Raw genomic sequence first — 24,648 nt, 5'->3', positions numbered from 1 at the left:
ATAAGTGACTTAAGTAAAGCTGCCACACACAGTAGAAACTGAGTCTATATTGGGTACTTTCGGTTATAATCCCAGGTCTTTCAGATGAGGTCTGAATTTTGCCTTTCGGAGTTACACATTGCTGTTCTTTGCATAAATGTCAATGTAGAAACATGTAGACGGAGCACCTCAGTGTTGGGAACTCAGGTCTGTGGTTTTCATAGTTGGTCATCGGTCCAATCTCTCCCAGTGTGTGTGAATGTCAGAAAATCACTTAAAAGTGGTATCTCATGTTCTCTGTTGGATAAAGCATCACTTACCCACCTAGGGCTTAATGAATTGAAAGTTTTACTGCTTAGAAAATAATCAGGTGGTAAAAGAAGCACAAAATGTACTATCATTTTCTGAAGGTTAATAGGCTTTCTCTATTTCTGTTTTTTCCCCCACAGCATTGCCATGTCACATGAAGCTGCTTCTCCCGATGAAGCACAGATTGAAATGTCACACCAGCACGATCAATTAGATGATGTAGAAGAGAGGCATTTGCTACCTGACCTTAATCCACAGGGCAAGAAGGGCTGAGTGGAGAAGACTAAATACAGAGAGACTCAAAGGAAGAGGAAATGGGCAGAGCATAGTTTAAATAGGCACAAAGCAGCATAAATGTTGATTCATGACGAAAAGGACATCCTCAGGTTAAAGACTTCTTATGATGTATACTGGTGCACTCACTCGTTCAACTCGGAGTGAGTACAAAGTAAATATAAACACCTTTCACACAAGGAATATGACAGAAAAGGAAATAGGTAAGTTTTTGCAAAAAGTCTAGATTTTGTATCACAGAACTTGCTTAGCCAAAGTGACAAGGAGAGAGAGATGCAAACTGTTTGCAGGCTGTCAGATATTCTATGAAGAAGACAGCGGGAGCTGTGACTTAGGGACCATGAGAGCGGTCTTCCTCTGTTTGAAGCCCTGTCACCGGAAGGAGGGTTGGACACACTGTGGTGGGGACGGCTTCCCAGTACTGGGAACATGGCCAAGGTCACAGGCGCAGCCCTGCCCCGCTCTGCCGTGCTGGATCAATGGCTGGCCATGGTTGTAAAGGGATTCTCGCATTAAATGAGATGACTTCACTCCCTAATACACCTGCTCTGGAGCTTTACCGCCCCTTGGAGAGGTCTAAAATGGTTTTGAAGCTTGTCCAGGAGCAGAACCGAATGAACTTTGGAGCTGCTTAGGCTTTGATAGAATCAGCCCTTTTCAGCAGCTTGTGTGCCCACTGTAGGCCTGGGAATGGTTGCTAGTCTATTCTGATTATGGACAGCTGGTGTGAGCTGAGGGCTTTATCAGATTAGTCATGCCTGGTACTAATGATATGGAGTGTTGCTCCCTGGATTATTAGTTGATATCTGTTATGTTTACTCTTTCAGTGTTTTGTATTTATTTTTCTTTTGCATTTAAGCACAACTTAATGTAAAAGGGTTGTGGTTGGGAATCTGTTTCCCCAAATAAGCCACTGTTTTTTTTCCTAGGATCCATTTGGTTGCTTCCGAGTTCAATTGTGAGATATCTATTTATCACAGCAGTGGAAAACCAGCAGGAGGTTCAGAGGAAAGCCATGGAAACAGGAGGACCAGGAAAATGAAATGCAAACAAGTATCCTGGGGAGGTGAGGTTGAAGACAATGTTTACGCTTGTTTGCATGTCACTTTTCCTAGCACGGCTACTCAAATGCGTATATGTTGATTAACTTGTGGACAACTGGCCCTGGTCTTCTGGTTTGTGAAGGCTAATGGGGAGGATGTTTTCTGCTGAGACACGGGTGGGAGCCTCAGGATGGTCACGTAGTAGGTACTCCATAGTCAACAAATATTCATTGCATTAAATTGAATTCAATGGTAGTTTCAATGCAGGTGTCCTGCTGATAGTAAAGATCATTAAACTTTAAAATGTGTTCCCGAGGAACACGGTGGCATCTTCATTTGAGAACATCTTTGAAATTGGGTAGCTAATTATCTGTTTAGAATAAAAGCAGAGATAGTTCTGAGTACTTCATAAGGACTCATACAGTTCTTGATTTCAGTTGTGTGCTTTGCTTGTGTGTAAGCAAAGCACTAACTCCTTAACTCAGGGGTGAAATAACACATGCATAAAAGACGACTAGGTAGAAAGAATCTTCTTATTTGAAATCATCTTTTTCCTCTAATCGAAAGGTATAAGGTAGTTCTGTTTCTGCACTATCAAATTTTCCGATAAAGTATTATCACCTATGTTCCTGAGAGTGCCCAGCATGTGTTACAAATCTACCTTTGTCTCTGGGAGAAATTGATTCTGGGGAACAAAGGATAGAATAAAAATTTGACTTTTGTTTAAAAAGTAATTGCTGGAGGACATACTGTTCCAGAACAAATAGTGCCAATAAGAGTTTGTTTATAATGGTACCATTGGAGAAATTTTCTGTGCTGCTTTTTCTGGTTGATGAATACTATGGTAGACATTTCAGAGAAGGCCACTTCTCCAGGATCCATTATCTCCCTTTTCCTACTACCTCCATTTTCAGCTAGGAAGTTTCGGTGACATTGACCCTGCCTCCAGTTACCTATTCAGGTGGCTCTGTTAGGCTTAGTCTCATTGGCATATCCCAGTCTCCCTGTCCACATGGGAAGAGCATGTGACACCATCAGGCCAATGAGAGTGTGAATTCTAGAAGAGACCTTCTCTTCCTCTGGATGGTATAGGGAGGAGATGTGAGGGCTGACACTGATGCAGCCATTTTGCTACTGGGAAGGAGAGCCCAGATCCTGTGAGATGAAGCTTACTAGCTCTCTGTTCTTTAGTTTCCTCATCTTTAAAATGGAGATGATAATAATACTTTCCTGTAGGTTTGTTGTGAAATTAAAGTGTTTAACTTATGTGAAATGCTTAGGATAGTAAGCACTCAATAAATATTTCTTATTAGTAGATACAGCATATTTCCTCTGTGTTAAGAAAAAAGCATCATTTCCATCATTTCCCTTCTCCAAGCTCAATAATGTTTTGGATGTGTGCTGTTTGGTTAACTATATTTCATTTCTTAAATTATTTCATTTTCTATTGTCTCCACACATAAGCGATCGCTAAAAAACCTTCATCGAGTGTCAGATTTTCCACAAACTTGGGCTTCCAGTAATACATTTTCCATGTCAGCATTTAAATAATGAGAGCTTCGGGACTGATCTCTAATCTGAGAGGCACCTCTGGGCTTCTTGCTCCTCCAGAATACCTGATTTTTCTTGTACTGCAGCTCTGCCTGGGAGTAGTTTTGCAGAGAAGGAAGAGTTGAGACTGAGAAGAAGGGTGGAGAAGGAAGGGCTGTGATACTGTTTTCCAGAAGCTCCCACAGACTGGATGTATTTTCAGATGGTAACTAAGCTGGGGGCATCTTCGGAGCTTCAAGAGTCTGAGCTAGTGAAGGTCTGCATATGTCTGTGTCTGGGAGGTCAGAAGCTGTGCACACAGAGAGGCTTCTGTGCTGTTTTTGCTGTCCCAGTAGCATTTCTTCCTTTAATATCCATGTTGATTTGTTTGTTATTTTACAGATAAGAAGATTAACAGATAGGGAAAAATGGTTAGAATCCATTGTAGAATCCAAAGAATGGATTCTTCTTTGAAAAGGAACGATTTCATTTTAATAAGAAATTTGTCAAGTTTTTGGTTAAATGTGACAGAACAAAGACATCTGATATTTATAGATATTCTTGTAGTGCTTTGGGAGAGATAGGTAGGAACCGTGTGAAGATTTAAAACAAAAAGGGTCTACAATGTAGGTCATCTGTGGGCAGAGATGTGGGATGCCAGAAGGTAAGACCAGAGGGGAACTTTCATGTTCTTATCCTGTGTTCATCTATGTTGTTTGAATTTTATGTTACGGTGAATTTATGTATGACTTGCATAATTTTAAGAAATTAACTAACATAAAAAAAAAGAGAAATTAACATGTCAGTAATCTCATCCAAGTTAAAGGTTATCTTTTCTATGACTAAATGTCCAGATTCAGGTTATTGTAATCATTCCTGGTATTTATCCTTGAGTCACTTCGTGATCCAGGTGAATTCAGACTTTATTATACTTAAATTTTGGATGTGCAGTGAACTCCTTGTCTATGTTTGGACATTATATAATTTGATGTTTCTGAAAGACTGCCTTACTGATCTCTTTTCTGAACCCCTCCTTCACCCTCCATTTCCACTACTGTAGATATTTGGGCTGTATTTACATCTGTAAATGTAAATGGTCACCATGAGTGTGAGGTTACTGCAAAGTTTTGCTCTTAAGGCAAATGATTCTCAGGCAAAATAGATTTGTTTTGCCTGAGAGATTTGTTCTGAGATAAAACAGCACATATATTTGGATATTTATGACTCTTGGCTTTCACCACTTCCTGTTGAATGAGAATCATTTGCCTCATGAGCTTCTTTGCAGTAACCTCACACTCATGGTGACTGGAACTTTCTGCTGCAGTTAGGTCCGGCAGCTCATGAAAAGCAGAAATTTCAAGCAAGATGGGCCCTTGGGTCATCCAGCTCAACCTTTCAGTTCATATATGGGAGAAGTTGGCTCAGAGGGATTTCCAAGGTCCTTGCATTACTATTAGGGGAAGGATGGGGACTAGAAGCCAGTTCTTCTGGCTCATTCTGCTTCCTGACACATGACGTCTTGAGAAGTCACCCGTAAGTCAGCTGCTCGCTTCATGTGCATTCTGGATGCTACAGAGTTGAGCCATGCGGGTGGAACTTTGGGAATCCAGCTGATGGGGTTGTGAAGTCAGTGCAGTAGAATATAGTATGAATCAACAATAAAAATACAGGGTTAAGCTGAGGAATAGTTTACATCTGCAGAGCAGTTTGAAAAGATTATTTTCTTTCTGCTTATAAAAATAATACATGCACAATTTAGTAAAGTTTTGAAAGCATAAGGAAGGAAATTAAAATTACTTTTAACGACATTGTCAAGAAATGATCAAGATTAATATTGTGGGGACGCCTGGGCGGCTCAGTCGTTGAGTGTTTGACTTCAGCTCAGGTCATGATCTCACGGTTCCGGTTTGAGCTCAGAGCCCCTTTTGGATCCTCTGTCTCCCTCTCTCTCTGCCCCTCCCCTGCTCGTGCTCTCTCAAAAATAAATAAACATTTAAAAATAAAAAATAAAAATAAATAAACCAACACTTAAAAAATAGATTAATATTGTGGAATTATACACACATGCATATACATATAATCAAATCAGATCGTGTTGCATATACATAATTTTGTCTCCTGGTTTTTTCACTTAACATTATATATGAGCATTTCCCCATGTCACTGAATGTTCTGTAAAAAACTTGATTTTTAGATAACTAATATTCTCGGGTCGTTCGTTTTGATTTTTATTGTTTTCAGTGATGAACCATTAGGACTGGATGAGGCAGAATAAATCCTGACACAGAATTAAAAGACAGGGTGGTGAGGTTTGGCGCAATGATCTGAGATGTCAGCGTGGAGGGAACAGTGACAGTGGCAGTCAGTCTTCTGCCAGCTGCAACATGAGGTCGCTGAGAGGCAGGTGACAGAAAGTCAATTCAAAGACATGCACTTAAGACAGTGTAATAGTTTTTTTATTTTGTCCTCTCTATCGGCATAAATTTGTAATGCAAAGCACTGTTCAGGCCACAGACTGGCCCTTCCGGGCCGCGAAGAGACAAAGCCTTCCCCTTCCGGGTGGGTGCAGGTGCATAACGGACTCCTCAGAATTCAGACGTTGATTATCCAGCCTGTCCCCTTGGACACACGGCCTTTAGATCGCTGCTGTTTATTACTCTTCCACCAGAAGCAGGGCCATTAAAGGAGGAAGAGGTAAAGTTTAAAACTGCCCACTTTGTTCCTTGTTAATCAGTTCTGCTAAAAGGTATGATGGAAAGTGAGGTCAAATATTTGAAGTGCTGGCCTTCATGCACTTCATCAGTTCTGTGTTGCCATAGATGATGGAGAGACTTGCAGAGCAAGGAGCACCAACATAACCTCAAAGGTGCAAGTCAAATTCAGCATCAAGGCTGTTTATCACTTGGTGCTGGGTGGCAGCTTAGCCTGTTAGGTTAGAGAGGACCCCACTCTGGAAAAGGGTGGAGCGAATGGGGCTGAGGCACAGATGACATCCAGCCTCCCCCGGGGCTCTGGCCACAATAAGGCCATTCCTCCTCTCCTTCCCCACTTTTTCAGATTCCTGATATGTTGATCATTAAAGAAGCTAATTATACCTCTGTTCCAATGAATTGAACGGAATTCAGGTAGGGAGCATGGTACTTCAGGTGAAAAGAGACTTGATGTAATGATTCCAGGAAATGTTCCTGAGTCTGATAAACACTCACCAGGTACTGAGAGCAATAAAGATGCAGGGGTGTTTTGCTTTCTTTGTGTTTTCATTGTGAGTTGGGTTGATGATGAGTCTGTTGCCAGCAGGGTATGGTTTCCTCCTGTGCAGAAATGCCAAATTTGCAGTGCTTCGTGGGGAATGAGCTGGGAATGTGATTTCTCCGCTTCTCCAGAAATTTTCTGCCTGCCTGCATGAAATGCTAATGAACGTCTCACACATGACAGAGCAATGAAATATATCCTTCTATGACTATTTTTGGCAAATTCTGACTTTACAAAGTCTAGGTCTTAATGCAATGGTGACGAGACACTTCTAGCAGACCCTTCTGCCTCCTCCCCCAAATCTGTGTCCTGGATGAGCCTCTCCCTGCACCAAGCAGATGTGCTGTGTCTCTGATTTGAAATGAGCTCTCTATTACTGTGGCACCCCTGCATCTCGTCTTACTCCGCTGTGCCTCTGTGTCCAAGTCTCTGGGAAAAGTCTAGCTCCAGCCAAATAAGTCTTGAACTTCAATCTCAGACCAATTCAGACATAGTTATTATTAGGTGTAAATGTGTAGCATGAAAGCCTGATTTTATGTATTTATTATTTGAACTAGTTGGGGATGGGAGTAGGACACAGACAGCAGTCGAACATGCTTATGGGCTGCAGGTTAAATGCGTAAATGGGTTGAAATTATACCGTCAGATGAATTTACCTGTAGAAGAAAGTAAATGGAAACAACTTCTGGTAATAACTTTGGATTTAGGGACTTGGCTGATCGGTGGTGCCAGTGGGAGAGCGTAGTTTGGGGCATGGTGGCCTTGACGGTAGAATTGATGGGTGATACTCTGATACCCTTACCACATCTGCAGCGGGGCCACGTCAGATTTGGTAAGTGACAGAAGAATGTATGAGGCACAAGGGTGGAAACTTGCTAACTGCAGAGACAAATGGATATGCTGCTTTGGGGGAAGACTTCTGTCAGCGTTGATGATGAAGAGCCCAAACATGGCAAGTGGGGATCCATCCTGCTTCCTGTTTGCAATCCAAGATTGCCTCTGGCAATTGATCACAATTTGTTTTGGCTGTAGAAGAAGAGTGAGAGGGAGAAAAGAAGAAAAAGCTGGATTTTGCAAATGCAATAAAACTTAGAAAGATCCAAGGCAGAGAGAAAGATTAAGTTAAAGTTACTATCCAAAAGCCCATGGTTGCAAACTATGCCAGGTAAAAGGCCCTTTGATCACTCAAATGCCCAGAAAAGATGTATTTCCTCTTTTATTCCTCTTAGTTTCTGTCATATAGGAAAAACATGGAAAGATGTCACAACTGGATAAATAAGTTGGGCATATACTTGGCTTGCTGTAGACCTGCTCTCAGAATGGCTTAGGGTGGGGAGGTCAGAATAATGATTAAGTACTGGAAAGGTCCTTAAGTTTTCTGAAAGAGTTTCAATATTTGGAGAAAAAAACTAATAAACCAGCATTTGTGGCTGGAATAGCAAAGCCTGCAAAAGGTTTATTACAGATCACAAAAGTGTGAAGAATATAGGTTGCATTGACATGCACTGGCCCGATCCAGCAGCACCATGCAGGAGGGAGAACTTGAAGCTTGTGAATCTAGAGAATGTACTTCTCACAGAAGAAGAAAGATATGAAATACAAACGGATTAAAAGAAAGGTTTAGGTAGATAACAGCAACGGGTCACAAAGGAAGTTATAAGTGCTGGGAGGGTACAGTTCCATCTCTGTTTTTAATATTTGTAAATATCATCATTATTTTTAAAAATGTTTATTTATTTATTTATTTATTTATTTTTAATTTTTTTTTCAACGTTTATTTATTTTTGGGACAGAGAGAGACAGAGCATGAACGGGGGAGGGGCAGAGAGAGAGGGAGACACAGAATCGGAAACAGGCTCCAGGCTCTGAGCCATCAGCCCAGAGCCCGACGCCGGGCTGGAACTCACAGACTGCGAGATCGTGACCTGGCTGAAGTCGGACGCTTAACCGACTGCGCCACCCAGGCGCCCCAAAAATGTTTATTTATTTTGAGAGAGAGAGAGAGAGAGAGAGAGTAAATGGGGGAGGGACAGAGAGAGGAGAGAGAGAATTCTAAGTAGGCTCCACACTCAGTGCATAGCCTGATATGGCGCTCGGTCTCATGAACCGTGAGATCGTGATCTGAGCCTAAGTCAAGAGTTGGACGCTTAACCAACTGAGCCACCCAGACGCCCCCAAATTGTTTGGAATTAAGCTGTGACACAAATCCTTAATGATCGCCTTACATGAAACATTTGTTGGTCACACCAGCCTTTTAAAGCTTTAATATTTCTTTGATCTCATCCGGGGATTTGGCAATTTTTTGCCTTCAGTTGCGTTGTGTGGCATATGGAAGATATATACACAGTGCATGCCTCACAAAACAAAATGTACACAGTTTCGTCTACCTATGTTTTATTAAGTACCTACATGATTTGCTTGCTTTGGAACAAAATCTGGAATAGTGATCATTCCTCCTGTGATGAATATTTGCCTCATTAATAAAAAACCTGACCCCCTGCTCTTCTGTTTACATGCCTTTTTGTGTATACAAAACTTTTCATCTCAATGCTGAATCAAAGTGTTACTTGGAAGATGTTTTAAGTAGCAGTGAAATCAACATGTGTGGTACCAACAAAGTACATGATTCAGCTGAGGTAATGAGAAAATGAACATCTGTGACCAAGTTCATGGCACTGACAGCTACTCTTTGCCTACTGCGTGTCTGCTGGGGATAATAAGGTGCTGACTACTCTAAGACATATTCCAAGTTCAGAGATGTGAAAATGTGGGAAAAGGTGAATCTTAGCATCAAGGGATGCACCTGAATTTAATTAACCATTTTGTTATTCTGGGTCTTTTATTTATAACTTTTATGTATTTATAAAAAAAAAACAACAACAAAACCCTTTTTCTCTCATAATACAAGTGTTTCTTGGCATTTGTGACTGACTATTTCTTTGGGATGGATTCTGAGAGGCGGAATTATTCCATCAAAGAATATAAACATTGTTAAGGTTTTTGATGTGTATTTCTAAAAAGCTTTACAGAAATTATATAGCCGTATGAACGATGTGATTTTGGCTTCCTCAACTTAACTTTAGGGAGAAAAGCTGTGGTAGGTAACCTGCCAAATGGTATCAAAGATGCAAAGTGATGGCATGTGGCTTTGGGGCTCGGTCATACAAGATCACAGCTCCCACCTTGCTCTTTTGGACCACATAAAGCCAGAGGAAGCCAGGCACCACGATAAGGGGGCCTGCAGCCTCTGGAGAAACTGAACCTTACAAAGAGAACCAGCTTGTGAGTAAACCACCTTGAAAATGAATCCTTTGTCCCAGTCAAGTCTTCAGATGACTGTGATGTCTTACAAAGGAAAAACCACTGTGAGACTCTTTCTGGATTTCATGAAGGAGGAAAGTCTATCTTAAATCCAGATTAGTACCGGGGTGCCTACGTGGCTCAGTCAGTTAAGTGTCCGACTTTGGCTCAGGTCATGATCTCAGGTTCATGATTCAAGCCTCGCATCAGGCTCTGTGCTGGTAGCTGGGAGCCTGGAGCCTGCTTCAGATTCTGTGTCCCCCTCTCTTTCTGCCCCTCCCCTGCTCCTGCTCTCTGTCTCTCTCAAAAATAAAAATAAGCATTAAAAAAATTTAAATCCAGATTAGTATCATGTAATATCACACCTCCCCAGTCAAGTTGCATTATCTTATATATTAAACAGAGCCACTTAAACGAATGCACAATGCCTTTGATGTGGGATGTTTCCATTTTCCCTGAGTTGATATGTCTGATCTGTGTGGCTTTGGGTCTTTGCCTCGCAGATGCTTAATGTGGATGGGATCCAAATGTATGTCAAATTACATACTGCTAGACGTTGAGAGTTCAAGACAAAACAAGAGGGTCAAATATCTGTGTGCTGTGGAGGAAGATCACAGTAGCAATTTGATTCAATTCAATTCAATCCAATTCAATTCAAGAAGTACTGACTGAGTGTTAACTCAGCATGTGCTGGCTGGTATGAGTACAGTGGTCACAAAAACTGATGATCATCCCACCTTGATGGAGCTTACAATCAAGAGGAACCATAACTCATCCCAGCTTCAATTGTACCCCTCATCTTCTGTCATAAAATGTAGGTATCCGGGTGTTTGAAGGGTGCTGAGGTTGGGAAAGGGATGTGAAATGTTTCACTGCAAGAAGGAGTATTTCTCTTTCTTATATAGAATTTCTTAGAGTTCATTAGTTGACTAATTATTTACCCTCAATCGTGTGTGTGTGTGTGTGTGTGTGTGTGTGTGTATTTCCTATGGTGTGTCAGGCACTGTTGGTCAGAAACTCCTCCACCCCCGTGGTATGTACAACCCAACAACATGTCACCAATAGAAGTTCCTATAGTTTGAGCATCAAACAGGGTCTGTCTGCTTTAGGTTTTCCCAGGACCTCACAGGTCTGGATTTCCTCTCAGGAATAGAAATACTGCTCGTGTTGGTGTCTTGCTCCTCTTCAGTACCTTCTGTCTGCATGACATCCTGGCCACCCTCAGCGGTGGTGTGATACAGTGGAAAGTTATGGGAACTTGGAAATTTGGAGCTGTCAGAACTAGGTTTGAATCGGATTCTTCCATTTCTTTAGTTGAGTGTGATCTTAGGAAAAATCCTTAATTTTCTTTGTCATCTTCTCTCGTTTTTATAGCAATCTTACGATATAGATACAATCAAACCCATTTCACACTTGAGAAAACAGAAGTTTAGCAAGGTTAGGGAGTTTTCCCAAGAGCCAGGGTTCAAATACGTGGAGTCTGATTTTAGTCCAGACTTCAGGACACCTTTAGGTCAATTGTTAAGAGCTGAACACAGTATTTGGTGCACAGAAAATCTGAAATAAAGTACAGCTATTATTGTGGCTACTATGACTCAGAACCAAGATGATGGAAGAATTTACTAAAGGTGGAAACAAAACCTCAATGGTAGACCTGTGCTGGAGTTATTTTGGAGTACAGGCTGATTCTCCTTCGCCCTCTGACCCCAACCACATGTAAGGCTAACCTCGATAGGAGTGGTAAATGTCATTTGTAATTGGAAGATCTAATTTTTATAATTCTATTTCTGCTGTAATGAAGAATTACACTTTTGACATTTTCAGTTAATGCTCTAGATAGCCGTGGATTGACATACGTACCAGGGGCCTTAAACGGAGAGCTGAAATATAGAGATGAAATCTTAATGAGTATGGATCCTGTTAAAAGGTTAAAGTTAAATAAAATATCTGCAATTAAGGCTGTTTTGTGGTGTTTAAAATGTTCATATTCTACATGCATAAAAATAGGGCAAAAATATCTATAGATTTTCATAGAAGGCAACACATACACAAATTCTTGGCGGTGATGCAGTTATCTCTGGCTCAGCAGGGAGAAATGCAGTCTTAATTCCTTATCATTTCCTTCCCTATCTTATTAGCCTTGCAGAGGTTAATCCTCTGTAAACGCATCTTCTCGGAGTGCTTTCCTTTTCACTCACAAGTTTTATTTATTTATTTTTATCCACCGTAGAAAGATATTGTCCTCATCTTTTTGGTTGCATTTAGGTAGGGAATTGACGTTGTACTAATGTCATGTTTCAGAATGGCTCTCCTATTGCATTTTTTTTTTTTCTTCAAGTTTTCTGTCGCATCTGAAATAGTCTCCAAGTTCCTGGTGAGGATAAAAAAAAATCATGTTATGGCCATAATTAGAACAAAAAGTATAGCGATTAATTTTCCTTTTTTGAAAGAGAACCAAACCTCATTTTTCTATATGCTTTTGGCCCAAATCATCTTGTTTGGGTAGTCAGGCAGGGTAGTGACTTGGCCATAAATGTATCCACCCTTACGAGTCTCTGGGGAGGTTGAAGAGCTTGAGATATGGCAACCAAAGCATGTGTTCTGATTATTAACAGAACTATGAAAATTGAGTTCAAATAAGATCTGCTAATGGGTGCATTTTAAAAATGATTCTTTAAAATTATGCTTAGCAAAGATCAACTTATCTAAGGGGCTGCTGGCAACACCTGTGAGTTTGCAGATTTATAACAGGATCTTGATAAGATTCCAGAGCATGGAAGGACAATGAAAAATAAAAATCTCAATCAAAATATTTCTGCTTTTTTAAAAGTTTATATATTTATTTAGAGAGAGAGTGATGGAGGGGCAGAGAGAGTGAGAGGGAGACACAGAATCTGAAGCAGGCTCCAGGCTCTGAGCTGTCACCACAGAGCCCAACACGGGGCTTGAACTCACGGACTGGGAGATCGTGACCTGAGCCAAGGTCGGATGCTTAACCAACTGAGCCACCCGGGCGCCCCTTGTTTTTGTTTTTAGAGAGTTTATTAACCTTCAAGGTCAAATACCAATACTAAAAAAGAACTTTTCCTTTAATTTTACCCTACTGTAAATGAGAATATACTGTGGATTTTGTCAAAAATAAATAAGTGAATTTGAAAATTTGAGATATCCTGCTTACCTGGAATGTGTCCATCATCATCCTTTAAACATTTTTCTCTAAATAAATTTAGAGAAATGAATGAATCTAAATATTTTGTTCGGGAATTGTCAAGAAACTCCAAAGTTGTGACTCTTAGTGTGTATTTATTGAAAACTGGAAGAGCCAAGAAAAGACAGAGCCAATTTGCGGAGCCTACGAATGTATAATTAAATCACTCTGCTTTGTGTTTAATTCCGTTAACAGAATCCACTTTCATTTCTCATGTAATGCTCTTCATGATGGACAATTCATACAATACAGAAGTTAACCTTCCTCATGAAGAGGATGTAAGGTAGTTTTCTGTTTCTGTGATTGAATCACAATCGTTTCAAACTCTTCAACCCAGAGCATTTATCCCTGCTAGAGAACTCGATCTGAACCCCCCTGTAATGTGTGTGAGTGGACAGGTGTAAAAGTACCACAGAGTTATTATTGATGGGGGAAATGGAAGATTAACTTCTTTCTTAAAAACTGAAAGGCATCTCAGAGCATGTCCTTTGATTTTACCCAGGTATGAGGGTCTGGGAAATGTCTTATTTAAAATATGGGTATTTTTTTATGGGGCTCTTAAATCTCTGTCTTATATTGTAGTTTCCTCCCATATGTTTACCGTCAACTAACAGCTTAGAACTGATGAGCTGTGTGGAAATGTTTTGTAAAGCTGCCTCTCTTCCTTTCTGACAACTGTTTCTTTTGTTTAACTCAAACCTCTTCTTGAAAAGAATACAATGTAGTGACAACATTGATGGACATAGAGGGTATTAACGCTAAGTGAAAGAAGTCAGAGAAAGACAAACACCGTATGGTGTTTATACGTGGAATTTGCAAAACAAGTGAACAAACAAAACAAAACAGAAAAAGACTCATAAATATGGAGAACAAACTGGTGGTTGCCAGAGGAGAGGAGTGTGGGGGGGATGGGTGAAATCGGTGAAGGAAATTAGGAGGTACAAACTTCTAGTTATAAAATAAATAAGTCATAGGGATGTATAGTACAGCATAGGGAATATGGTCAGTACTATAACAATTTTGCATGGTAACAGATGGTAACTAGACTTATCATCGTGATCATTTTGTAATGTGTGTAAATGTTGAATCACTATGTTGCACACCTGAAACTAATCTAACATTGTATATCAATCATACTTCAATTAAAAAAAAAGAATGCCATTTATGTGCATATTTTTTGTCTATAAAATATGGTCAGTAAGTGTACTTTTACATGACATGAAAGGGAGTTTAGTTAGATATGGTTTCTTTTGTGTGATTAAGATGATGGGATATGCTTGGGTTTTGGGAAGATCGCTCTGGCCACAGTGAGGGAACTGGGCGAGAAATGGCAATGACCTGAGTGAAAGTGGCAGGCGGAGGATGGAGAAGAGGGAAGAGAATTCAAGGATGTTCTAGGAAACAGATTTATTGGAAGGGCGTATTGACGGGGAAGTTTGTTTATTAGGACTCAAAAGTGTAAATTCCATTCATTGAGGTAGCGGATGCAGAGGAAAGATGCCGCTTTGGCACTTTGAGATTGAGACGAGTCTGATCTGTGCATGTGATTCAGTTAGGACTTGAGCTGGAAACAGAAATCTGCATTGAAGATTCAGAATGAGTAGTGTTCATCTATGCGACATCTGGGAGCATGTGGTTTGAGAAGAGAAAGGAGGGAAGGGAGGAAAATGAGAAAACCCAAACACGAAAGGGTGGGTGGAGGAACCAGAGGTTGGGAGGTGGGTGTATCAGAGAGAGGGTAGGCCAGGATGCTTAGTCTGCACAGCCATCACGTGAGGAAAGGTTGCGTGAATGGACCAACTTTGGCTCTGAGGGGAACAGCTCCTTTCCAGGGTGGAGTAGTGTGCCTTTCAGTCTTTTTAAAGAAAGACTAGATTCAGTTTGTGTTGCTCCCGAGGAACTTTGTGGAAGTCCAATTCTGCTTTCGTTCATGGAAGTATTTTCATAGAGTAGGAACACAGCACAGGATATAATTACTTCAATGCATCCTTAGCTGCCTCTCTGTTAGAGGGAGCCGTGCTGCCCACCAGCTAAGACCCAAGTCATGACTGGAGGGCGCTGGGTGGTTATGCTAGGTGACATCTAAGACTCTCTGAGGTCTGAAAGTTGATAAAGAGACTATAAAATCATACTTTTTATTGAAGTGTTTTTTCAAATGTAAGTTCAGCTTCAGGGGGCAGTACCCTGCTGCAGTGACCGAACGTACATGCACAGTGAAGAAAAATGGCGTTTCCCCTTCATGCTCTCCCCACATTGTGATGCCTTAGTCCTCCTCCCTACGTTGTCATATTCAGGCTTAGCAATTACACGAGTTAACTATTCTGAGGAAAGATCAGACAACCTTTCTTGCGCTGTTATCCTATTTGTATTTGAAAGTAGGGAGGTGTGTTTATAGTTGTTTGTAGTCTACTAGTCTACAACTGGTGAATAGTGCTTCGTCCAGCAAAGATATGGTCTTTTGTTGATACAGACTTGTTACTCTGCTAATTCTACATCAGAACCTGAACATATCGTAGAGAGCTTCACTCTTATTGTGGCATGATTATGCTGTATCTGTCGTACCAAAGAAGCCTCAGACAGAAACATCTGTTGTTCACGAGGAATCTCTGAGAATACCTTATGTGGAAATAACCACATCTGTAGACCACATTTGATCCTATCACTGATGGGCGGGTGTGGCAGGATTAGGAAGGATATGACTTGTTTTACAGAAAAAACATCTCTGATGGGACATGTTGACTGAAGGTAGCATGTTCAGATGAGGACTAGGATTAGATTTGACTGGAAGTCAAGTTGTTCCTATGATTTCTCTCTCTCAGTTCCAGACTTTATTATACTAAATTACAATTTGCATCATTCAAATGTAAATGAATTTTCAAAAGCCCTGTGTGGGCTTCATGTAATTCTTTTTGGGCAAGAGATGCTCAGTGTTTCACTTATTCCGTGATGCAACTGATTCCAAGAAAAAAAAATGTGTATTTGAAAGTGCTCTTCCTATTGGAAGGCCTGGTATCATCATATCAAATTCACATCTGGTTTTATTTTGCTGACTGTCTCTCCTCTTGGCTTCCCTAAAGTATATGTGACTTATGGGATATAATGCTCTTTACCCAATTTTCCCTTGTTCCCCAGAGTCTGAATCCTCCCAGAATTATGATCCCGTTTAAATATTGACTATAAAAGTGAGGAACGCAGAGGCAAGTTTTGAAAAGCATGACAAGTTAACAACGTTATTATGAAAATGTGGAAATTCATTCAATAGTAACACTTCATTTTTGGCCTTTATGAACCAGTTTTGCAGCTGATGAACCAATGATGAACCAATCATGATGCAGGATAGTTCATAAGTCACCAAACCTCCCTTGGCAGTTTAACATCTTTTGTTCTAGAAGGTAAGAAAATATTCACAAAGCTTTTAATGCTCTCCAGCTGTTCATTGGTAAAGACATCAACACAAGGCTCAAAGGGTGAAAATTGTGCTTCGTTTATATTTTATATTTTTATTTTTAAATATAAAAGAAATGTTTTATTGTCCTTTGGGGTTAAAATTTCTCGAGTTTTAAAGAATTTTCTTTTTATTTTTTTAATATAATTTGTTGTCAAATTGGCTCACATACAATACCCAGTGCTCATCCCAATAAATGCCCTCCTCAATGCCCATCACCTACATTCTCCTCTCCTCCACCCGCCATCAACCTCAGTTTGTTCTCTATATTTAAGTCTCTTATGGTTTTCCTCCATCCCTCTCTGTTTGTAACTATTTTTTTCCCCTTCCCCTCCCTCATGGTCTTCTGTTCAGTTTCTTAAGATCCACATATGAGTGAAAACATATGGTATCTGTCTTTCTCTGCCTGACTTATTTCACTTAGCATAATACCCTCCAGTTCCATGCACGTTGCTGCAAATGGCCAGATTTCATTCTTTCTCATTGCCAAGTAGTATGCCATTGTATATATAAACCACATCTTCTTTATCGATTCATCAGTTGATGGACATTTAGGCTCTTTCCATAATTTGGCTATTGTTGAAAGCGCCTCTGTAAACATTGGGGTACAAGTGCCCCTATGCGTCAGCACTCCTGTAACCCTTGGGTAAATTCCTAGCAGTGCTATTGCTGGGTCATAGGGTAGATCTATTTTTAATTTTTTGAGGAACCTCTACACTGTTTTCCAGAGCGGCTGCACCAGTCTGCATTCCCACCAACAGTGCAAGAGGGTTCCTGTTTCTCCACATCCTCTCCAGCATCTATGGTCTCTTGATTTGTTCATTTTAGCCACTCTGACCGGCGTGAGGTGGTATCTCAGTGTGGCTTTGATTTGTATTACCCTGGTGAAGACTGGGGTGGGGGGTGCTTCATTTAAATTCTAAAAAAGACTCTATGAAAGCCCTCCGACTCTCTTTAGCCTCCTCTTTCGGGAAATGATCTTCTCTCATCAGTTCTGTGACACCTGTACTGCCTCACAAAGCTTTTTGGTGGTGATTCTGTGGTCACCAGTCCCTTAATGAACAACTCACTTGTGTGAGCTTCTCTTTAGATTTTTTTTTCTGACCAGCCTCTTCCAGGTGGGGAACATGGTGTAGTTCTAAACAGGTTCTGTGCAGAATTGGTCATGCAGGATGCTTCCTGGTGAAAAAGGGGGCATGGGACAAATTAGTCTGGGAGACAAATGTAGCGCTTGTGATTAGACATGGCATATTAAGGGGTCTGAGAAATTCTACAGTAAAGAATTCTTCCCTAAACTCTGTTTTACCCACTAGTAGGCCATACTAATTAAGAGCACCGGCTTTGAACAAAGACTTGGACTGAAATCCCAGGCTCACTAGTAGCCATGAAATTTGGGCAAGTTACTTCCCTGTATGATGGGAATCTTCGGTGCACCATCAGAGCAATGGGAAAAATGAGTTTAACCTCATAGGCTTATTGTGGACAGAAAATAATATAATGTTACGTACGACATTTGGCAGAGTGCCAGGACCAGAGTCCACACTCAGTTACTCGTTTTTAGTATAACATCATTATTTTATTTGAATGCATGACTCTGGAGGCAACACATGAGAGATTACTCTTCTCAGGAAATATGATATGGGGAATTCTGATCTGACAGATAGAGATGTGTATCAATACTTTTAAAGAACCGAGACAGGCTGTACCCATTATATCATGAGAATTCTCGAAGTTGGCTGACATGTCCCTCCCAGTGTTGTTTCATAGACAAAATATATAGAATTTGGGGTGATGAATGTGAACTTGACTTTGAAATAGAATACTCAAAGGTTGTTATAAACAAGGTCTATTTTCTGTCTGGAATATCAAAAGCTGAATTCTAGGATGTAAATGTCCAGAAAGAAGCCCCAAGAGGGTGAGAAAGAAGGGAAATTTGTTTCCTCATGTAAAGAAGTTAATGGAGAATTTGAACACCTGTGGGAGCAGGATTGAGGCCGAGTTATCTCTTCTTAGAACAGAGACGAGGTAACAAGACTGATTATTAATAAGGCTCCAGGACATAATTAGTTTTTAAGCCCAACTGAAACGTAGGGAGGTTTTGTGTTCAATTCCAGTCACTGCTCTTTATAGTTTTCTGCTCGCCCTCTGAGCTACCTCCTGCCCTTTTCTTAATTCCTTCCCACCCTAGGCACGTTGTTCAGATGAGATAAAACCTTATGGAAACCTGCTCTCTGCTCAACTTTTGAAAGGATCTGATTGTTAATTTGTATGAAAGTATAAAATGGCGTTTCTCAACCTTGGCACTATTGACATTTTGGACTGGATAATTCTTTATTGTGGGCAGCTGTCCTGTGCCTTGAAGGATCTTTAACTAGGTCTCTGGTCTCTACCCACTAGATACCAGTGGCACCCTTCACTCTAGTTGTAGCAACCCACTGTGTCCAGACATTGTCAGTGATCCCCGGAGGGCAATATCCCTCTCTCCCCACCCTGAAAACCACTGAGAACAATGCTTTTATAGCAGTTACACCTGTCCCACTCTTGGAGTTAGGTTCCCTTTTTATCACTTGTCATTTCTTAACTACCCAAGATGGAACTTTGAACAGAAAACTCATTTATAAGACATTGTTCATGGAAGAATGGTTTTGGGCAATCACATCAAGAAGGTAGATGTCTCCTTTATTTAAACCAAATAGGTCGAAACTCGTGAGAGCCAGTGAACTCTCCTCCTCAGCGGGTGGCTTGACACAGGTTTGAGGCTTCGTCCACATCTGTATTAAAATTTGAAACCTGCCTCCCTCCCACCCTTCACTCCAGATATTTTTAATGGTTGAGCATTAAACAATGACTAGGGTCTCTGATAGTCTATCTGACTTAGTCATTAAGAAAGCAAAATAATGGACTGCTACTTTTTGGCCTCTGGTAATTGAATTAGACTTATTGTTCAACAAACCCTATGGCAGAGCAGCATTCTCAACAAAGGCAAAAAACAAATTCTAAATTGGTGATATTTCAGGGTGTCTTTAAATACACATTTGGCACTGAATCCAAAAGAATAAGGGCTGGAGTCCAAAGACTGCTGTTCTTTCTCTAATTTGCATTTGGCTTTTGCGTTTGATCCTTTGCGTGCGTTGCCTCCCCTTTCCCAGCCTCGGTTGTGGTCCTTCTCTGGGAAGTTTTGTTTTCATAGAGAGGAACACGTACTGTGCAATGAAAACATTTGGCTCTAAATCATTTCAGCCATAAAATGTAACCGTTTGGAGCCCAGTAATTGGGCCAGCGGTTCTGGAAATAAGGACTGCCAACATCTGAATGTGTTGGTTAATTGGTCCACAGGGAGAACCCACAGGAGTGTCCAAGAGACCGGTTTTTGACTTTTTTATTTTTCTAGTTTTTCTATGGGACCTGCAATATTCCCTTGCTAATCATCTACCATAACTAACTGTTTATTTGGTGTGGTGGAATGCCGTCGGTACTACAGAATTCCTAACTCTGACACGGGAGGAAAGGCTTCAATGCTAGGCAGGCAAAAATATGCGTGCTTTGTAGATTCAGCGCAAAGTAAGCGGGAGCATTTCTTTATGGCCACAGCGTGGCTTGGGACACCAGCTACAATGTTATCTGTGAAAACCAGGTTGGTAGTGATGCAAAATCCTTGTGTTGGTCACAGAGCCAATAATTAACTCATTTATTTTAGGTATTTAGAATGTGCTCAGAATTCGCATTGCTTCATGAAATCCATAGTTTAAGAATAAGGACGTATGCCATATAAATGTGCAGACTCAAAGTAAAAATAGTCAAAGCATTGAGTGGCCTGCTATGTGTTTCAACGATTTGTTCTCTGAAAGTCAGATATTAAGGAGATAGTCTGTCCTGTGAAGTCTGAGAATATGAAGTCCCTGCAAGGAGATAAAGAGAGGGTTTAGTCCTCTTTCCATTTTGACAAACCTAAGAGAATGTGTTAAAATGTATATAACCTTGCACTTTCCTTTTTTAATTAATAAATGTGAATTCTGAGGCCAAGAAATGTGGTTCCAGGGATGTTGGGACTGTCCATTCCAGAAACAAAGGGAGATCCTGGGGGAAGTCAGAGTTGAAGTGAACTTAGCCAGTGGTTGAATACCAGCTTCTCCTTGGGAATATGGTTCAAATTCTGGGCTCACCATTTGTGAGTTTACAATACCTTGAGTAGTTCTAGTTCCACCAAGAGGGAGTAACCTCATTGCTACAAGCTTTCTACCCTCCCTCCCACCATTACAACAAAACATCTCCAGACACAATACAATAAACAAGCATAGGAAGTCTCCGAAATGTAAGAGAAGAAGGGCTGCCCGGGACCACAGGACTTGAGGAATGACACGTGGTGAGTTCCTGGGACACTTTCTTGCCGTCTTATATTTTGTACAGGCACTTCAGAAGCTTCTAAACCAGAACCACCCATAGGCACAGCCACGAAAAGTTCCAAAAAGAGCCTGCTCCCCTTAGGCGAAGGGCCAGGAAGCATTTTGAAAACATTTAGCCTACTCTAGCCAAATGTCAAACACCAGTGGAAAATGACCCCTCTATCTTCCACCCCTTTGCTGAGTGGGAGCAGGCAGCATGCCCTGGTCACCCCATAGGGAGGTATCAGCAGGGCTGAGCGGGAAGATAACCTTCTGTCCTGTGTGTGGCGGAAGCAGGCGGTGCTTTGATTCATCCTCCCGCTGGGTGGTGTTGGCAGGACCAAGTGGCCAGCTGATCTTCCGTGCCCTGCCCAGTGGAAACCAGTCAGTGCAAATCTGTCAGGGTGGTGTCGGTAGGACCTAGTGCTGACCTGAGACTTCCTCTTCACCAGTGTTGGGGCTAGTGAGCATTTTACTTTCCCCGGGGTCACTGGGCTGAGCGGGGAGCTGAGCCTCCACTCCATCTAGTAGCAACAAGACAGAATCAGATGGTGGGAGGCAGGGCTAGTTGGCACTTGCCCTGACCCCTCCTCTGTTCCCCTGTGGGCAGCAGAGTCCAGCGTGTAGGAGTTAGCGCCCCGCTTTCACCAAGAAGGTGTCAATGAGGCAGAAGGAGAGCTGCAGAGGAACACCCCACCTGCAAGCAGCCTGTGTGAGTCAGTGCCCTACTCTTGCTAAGGTGGTGTTGGCAGGGCTCAGAGGGCATCTGAACATACACACCCATCCCATCTTGCGTGACACCTTACCTGGAGGGCCTGCCCGTTAAGAACAGAAGGTAAAATCGGATACAGAGTCTCACAGTATAATATCCCAAATGCCCAGCACACTATAGAGAGTCACTTGCCATACCAAGAACCAGAAAAATCAAAACATGAATGGGAAAAGATAATCAACAGATGCCAACACTGAGATGAATCAGATTTTGAAATGATCTGACAACTTAAAGCAGCCTCATAAAAATGTTTCACAAGGAATTATGAATTCCCTTGAAACAAATGGAAAGTCAGAAAATCTGAGCAAAAAAAAAAAATAGAAGTTATAAAAAAAGAACCAAATGGAGATTATAGAACTGAAAAATATAATAATCAAAGTAAAAACTCATTGGATGGGCTCAATAGTAGAGTAGAGAAGATAGGCTAAAATCAGTGAATTTGAGGACAGAGCAATAGAATTTACTCAATATGAATCACAGAGAACACACACACACACACACACACACACACACACACACGGAGAGAGAGAGAGACAGACCTCAGACAACTTACTTAAACTGTCTGGATTTCACTCTCCTATCTTTAAAATGAAAGCCATACAGTAGCTATGTCAAAGGAATGTTGTGACGATTAATTGAGATGTATATAAAAGGTTTATTTAGTAGAGTGCCTGGCACATAGTAAGTTCTCAATAAAACTTAACTATTACAATTATTAAAATCAGCTGGTGTAGGTAGCCATGTGATTTCATCTCTTTGTACGGTTAATTCAGTTCGGTATGTCATTCAAGATGTGAACGTTATTCTTAAGAGCTGAGGGAGAGATCAGTGTGGGAGGAGGTTGGGTAGGGAAGGTTTCTTGGATGAAAGTGTTTTTAATCAGGGCTTGGAAGAAGTCTTGGGCCTGAGTGAACAGGGAATGTGGCACCTTCCTCAGAGAGGTGGCCAGCTGCCTGGAAATGAGAAAGACCTGGCTGGGAGCTCATAAGGGCTACTCCTGGAGATCTTTTTGCCTTCTTGGCAATAAAGGATTAAAAGAGCAGTGAGTGGACAGATGGGAAGGAAGGCCTCAGCCTCTAGGGGACTATTTAGGAAATGACTTTCTTGGTGAATGTGGTTCTGGTCTGAGTGATCTCATAAGAAACAAGTTGCTATGCTATTTACCCGTTAGATATCTGTACACTTGGTCTCCTTCTAGGCCATGGAAAGGCCTCACTCCTTCTGCTTATTAGAAGTGTTCTGCCGTTAGCAACAGCCTCCTACACTATGCTTCCATGTGCCCGTGTGCACACATATATTCACACCCACGCTCACATTTACACTCGTACACTTTCACACATCATGACATACCCACTTAACAGACATACTCACACATACGCTCGTACATACTTGCATCGACTTGCGCATATTCACAATCACACACCCCACAGGCACTCATCCCATGCAGTCACATATACTCGCATATTCACACACACACCACAGCATACGCACACACTTATGCACAACCGCATACCTGCACACTCTCCAGTTACACAGATGTGCATAAACACACTGTGCACATACAAGCAGTCACATACACTGCTCACACCTCCCCCCATACATATATACAAAAACACTCATGCACAAGCACATTTTGAAACACCTCAGCCTATTTATTTTCATAATATGACATAATATTAATAGACAGTTTTCATAAAATAAGCTAAAAACAGCCAGATAACCTATGGCTTAGTTAAGAATGAATCTCTACCAATAACAGTAAAAAGGCCACATAGTGAATCTCTTTTATTTGTGTGATTTCTCAAGCTTTTTTTTTTTGTAGGAAAGCCTACAAGGTTTTAAAACTTCTCTTAATAGACAACGGGAATATAGTGTTTCTGTTTTTTTGTTTTTATTTTTTAATTTGCTTTGGGTCATCATAGTGCTTTTTAATAATGATATACATTGTGGCTCTAAACCTTTTTAAAATAAATAAATCCACTGTTGTTTACCATATCATTTCTAGCTTCTCAGCATTCTCAATTTTATTCTATTTTCTGGGACAGCCGTTTGGTTTTCAATTGGTCTTGTAGATTGTTTTTCGCAGTTTGGTAGTGCTAAGATTAATCTTCCAAGCCTTTGGGTTTTTTAAACCTTTGATCTTTGGAATCTCTGAGACTTTTTCTTCTAATCAATGACTTTCATTTCATTCTCTTGCACTCCTACTTGTTTTTTCTAGGAGCGTTCTTTTCCTTATTTCGGTATTGCCTTTCACATTCTCGCACGCTGCTTCTTCTGATTCTTTGCTCTGGCCGTGAGTAGCTGCACATGCAGACAGACAACTAAAATTCATGATAAAAAGCCTGACATCATTTCCACAAACCCAAATATACATTTGTCTTGCTGTGCACCTAATGGTTGTATGCATCACCAAAGCAATAAGCGAAGCATATTAAGCAGACATATTGGTGCTGAGGATCGATCCTTAGGAGAGTACAAGTAAATACAGTATTTCTCAAATAGATAAACACCACCTGAGTTTCCATCTTACCAAAGACGATTGGGAGCCATAACGAGAACCAGGAATTGCTTCTTTATGGGTTTCTTGGTTTTCGGTTGGGTAAAGAAGGGTCTGTAATTGAGATCAGGGCCATTGGTTCCATGATAGTCAAACAGGGACCGATAATGGCAGTTAAACAAGTAATATAGCTCATCTCTGACCCAGGATAATATTATTTAGAATCAGAAAATACTTAGGTAACTAGGTATATTTAGCTTTTTTTGGAACTGGGTCTGTTGGCCCAGTTAGGCAATTTTAGACTAGCTCACTAAGTAAATGTGCTGGGACCTAGAAGTGAAATTGTGCTTTCCAAGAGGTTAGGGAAGGGCCAGGGTCTGTACCTGTTTGCTTCGGGTGCTGTTTCTAGCTACCCTACTGTGTCCCCAAGGGACACGGTTGCCAGGGTGCTGCGCATTCCTAGGTGCCCAGCCAGAACGGCTGGCCTGTTCCATTGGCAGAAACTAGTCCAGGCTGTCACGCTTCAATTCAATTTTTATTCTTCTCTTTGGTGTTGGTATCATTGGTGGTTGTGGTAAAAATAGCAGTCACAGCCTTTTCTATGGCTCCTTGCAGCAAAGAAGGGCTTCACATGAAT

At 41.1% G+C, this 24,648-nt stretch overlaps 1 long non-coding RNA gene across 2 annotated transcripts in view; it reads left to right on the top strand.

The window, feature by feature from the left end:
- LOC124513042 (uncharacterized) overlaps window positions 1-24,648 on the top strand; it is a 49,669-nt gene that overhangs the window by 6,738 nt on the left and 18,283 nt on the right. For both annotated transcript variants that reach the window (XR_006962283.1, XR_006962284.1), the window contains 3 exons: window positions 429-785; window positions 1,512-1,648; window positions 16,209-16,307. This is a non-coding gene — a long non-coding RNA (uncharacterized LOC124513042). The remainder of the gene's footprint in view (window positions 1-428; window positions 786-1,511; window positions 1,649-16,208; window positions 16,308-24,648) is intronic.

The sequence above is a fragment of the Lynx rufus genome, unplaced genomic scaffold (assembly GCF_022079265.1).
Source record: "Lynx rufus isolate CCGP_SWC_20201006 ecotype Redwood Valley unplaced genomic scaffold, mLynRuf1.p SCAF_1, whole genome shotgun sequence".
In the NCBI taxonomy this organism is placed as follows: Eukaryota; Metazoa; Chordata; class Mammalia; order Carnivora; family Felidae; genus Lynx; species Lynx rufus.
The sequence above is the reverse complement of the archived record's forward strand: the minus strand, read 5'-3'. Positions and strand labels throughout refer to the sequence as shown.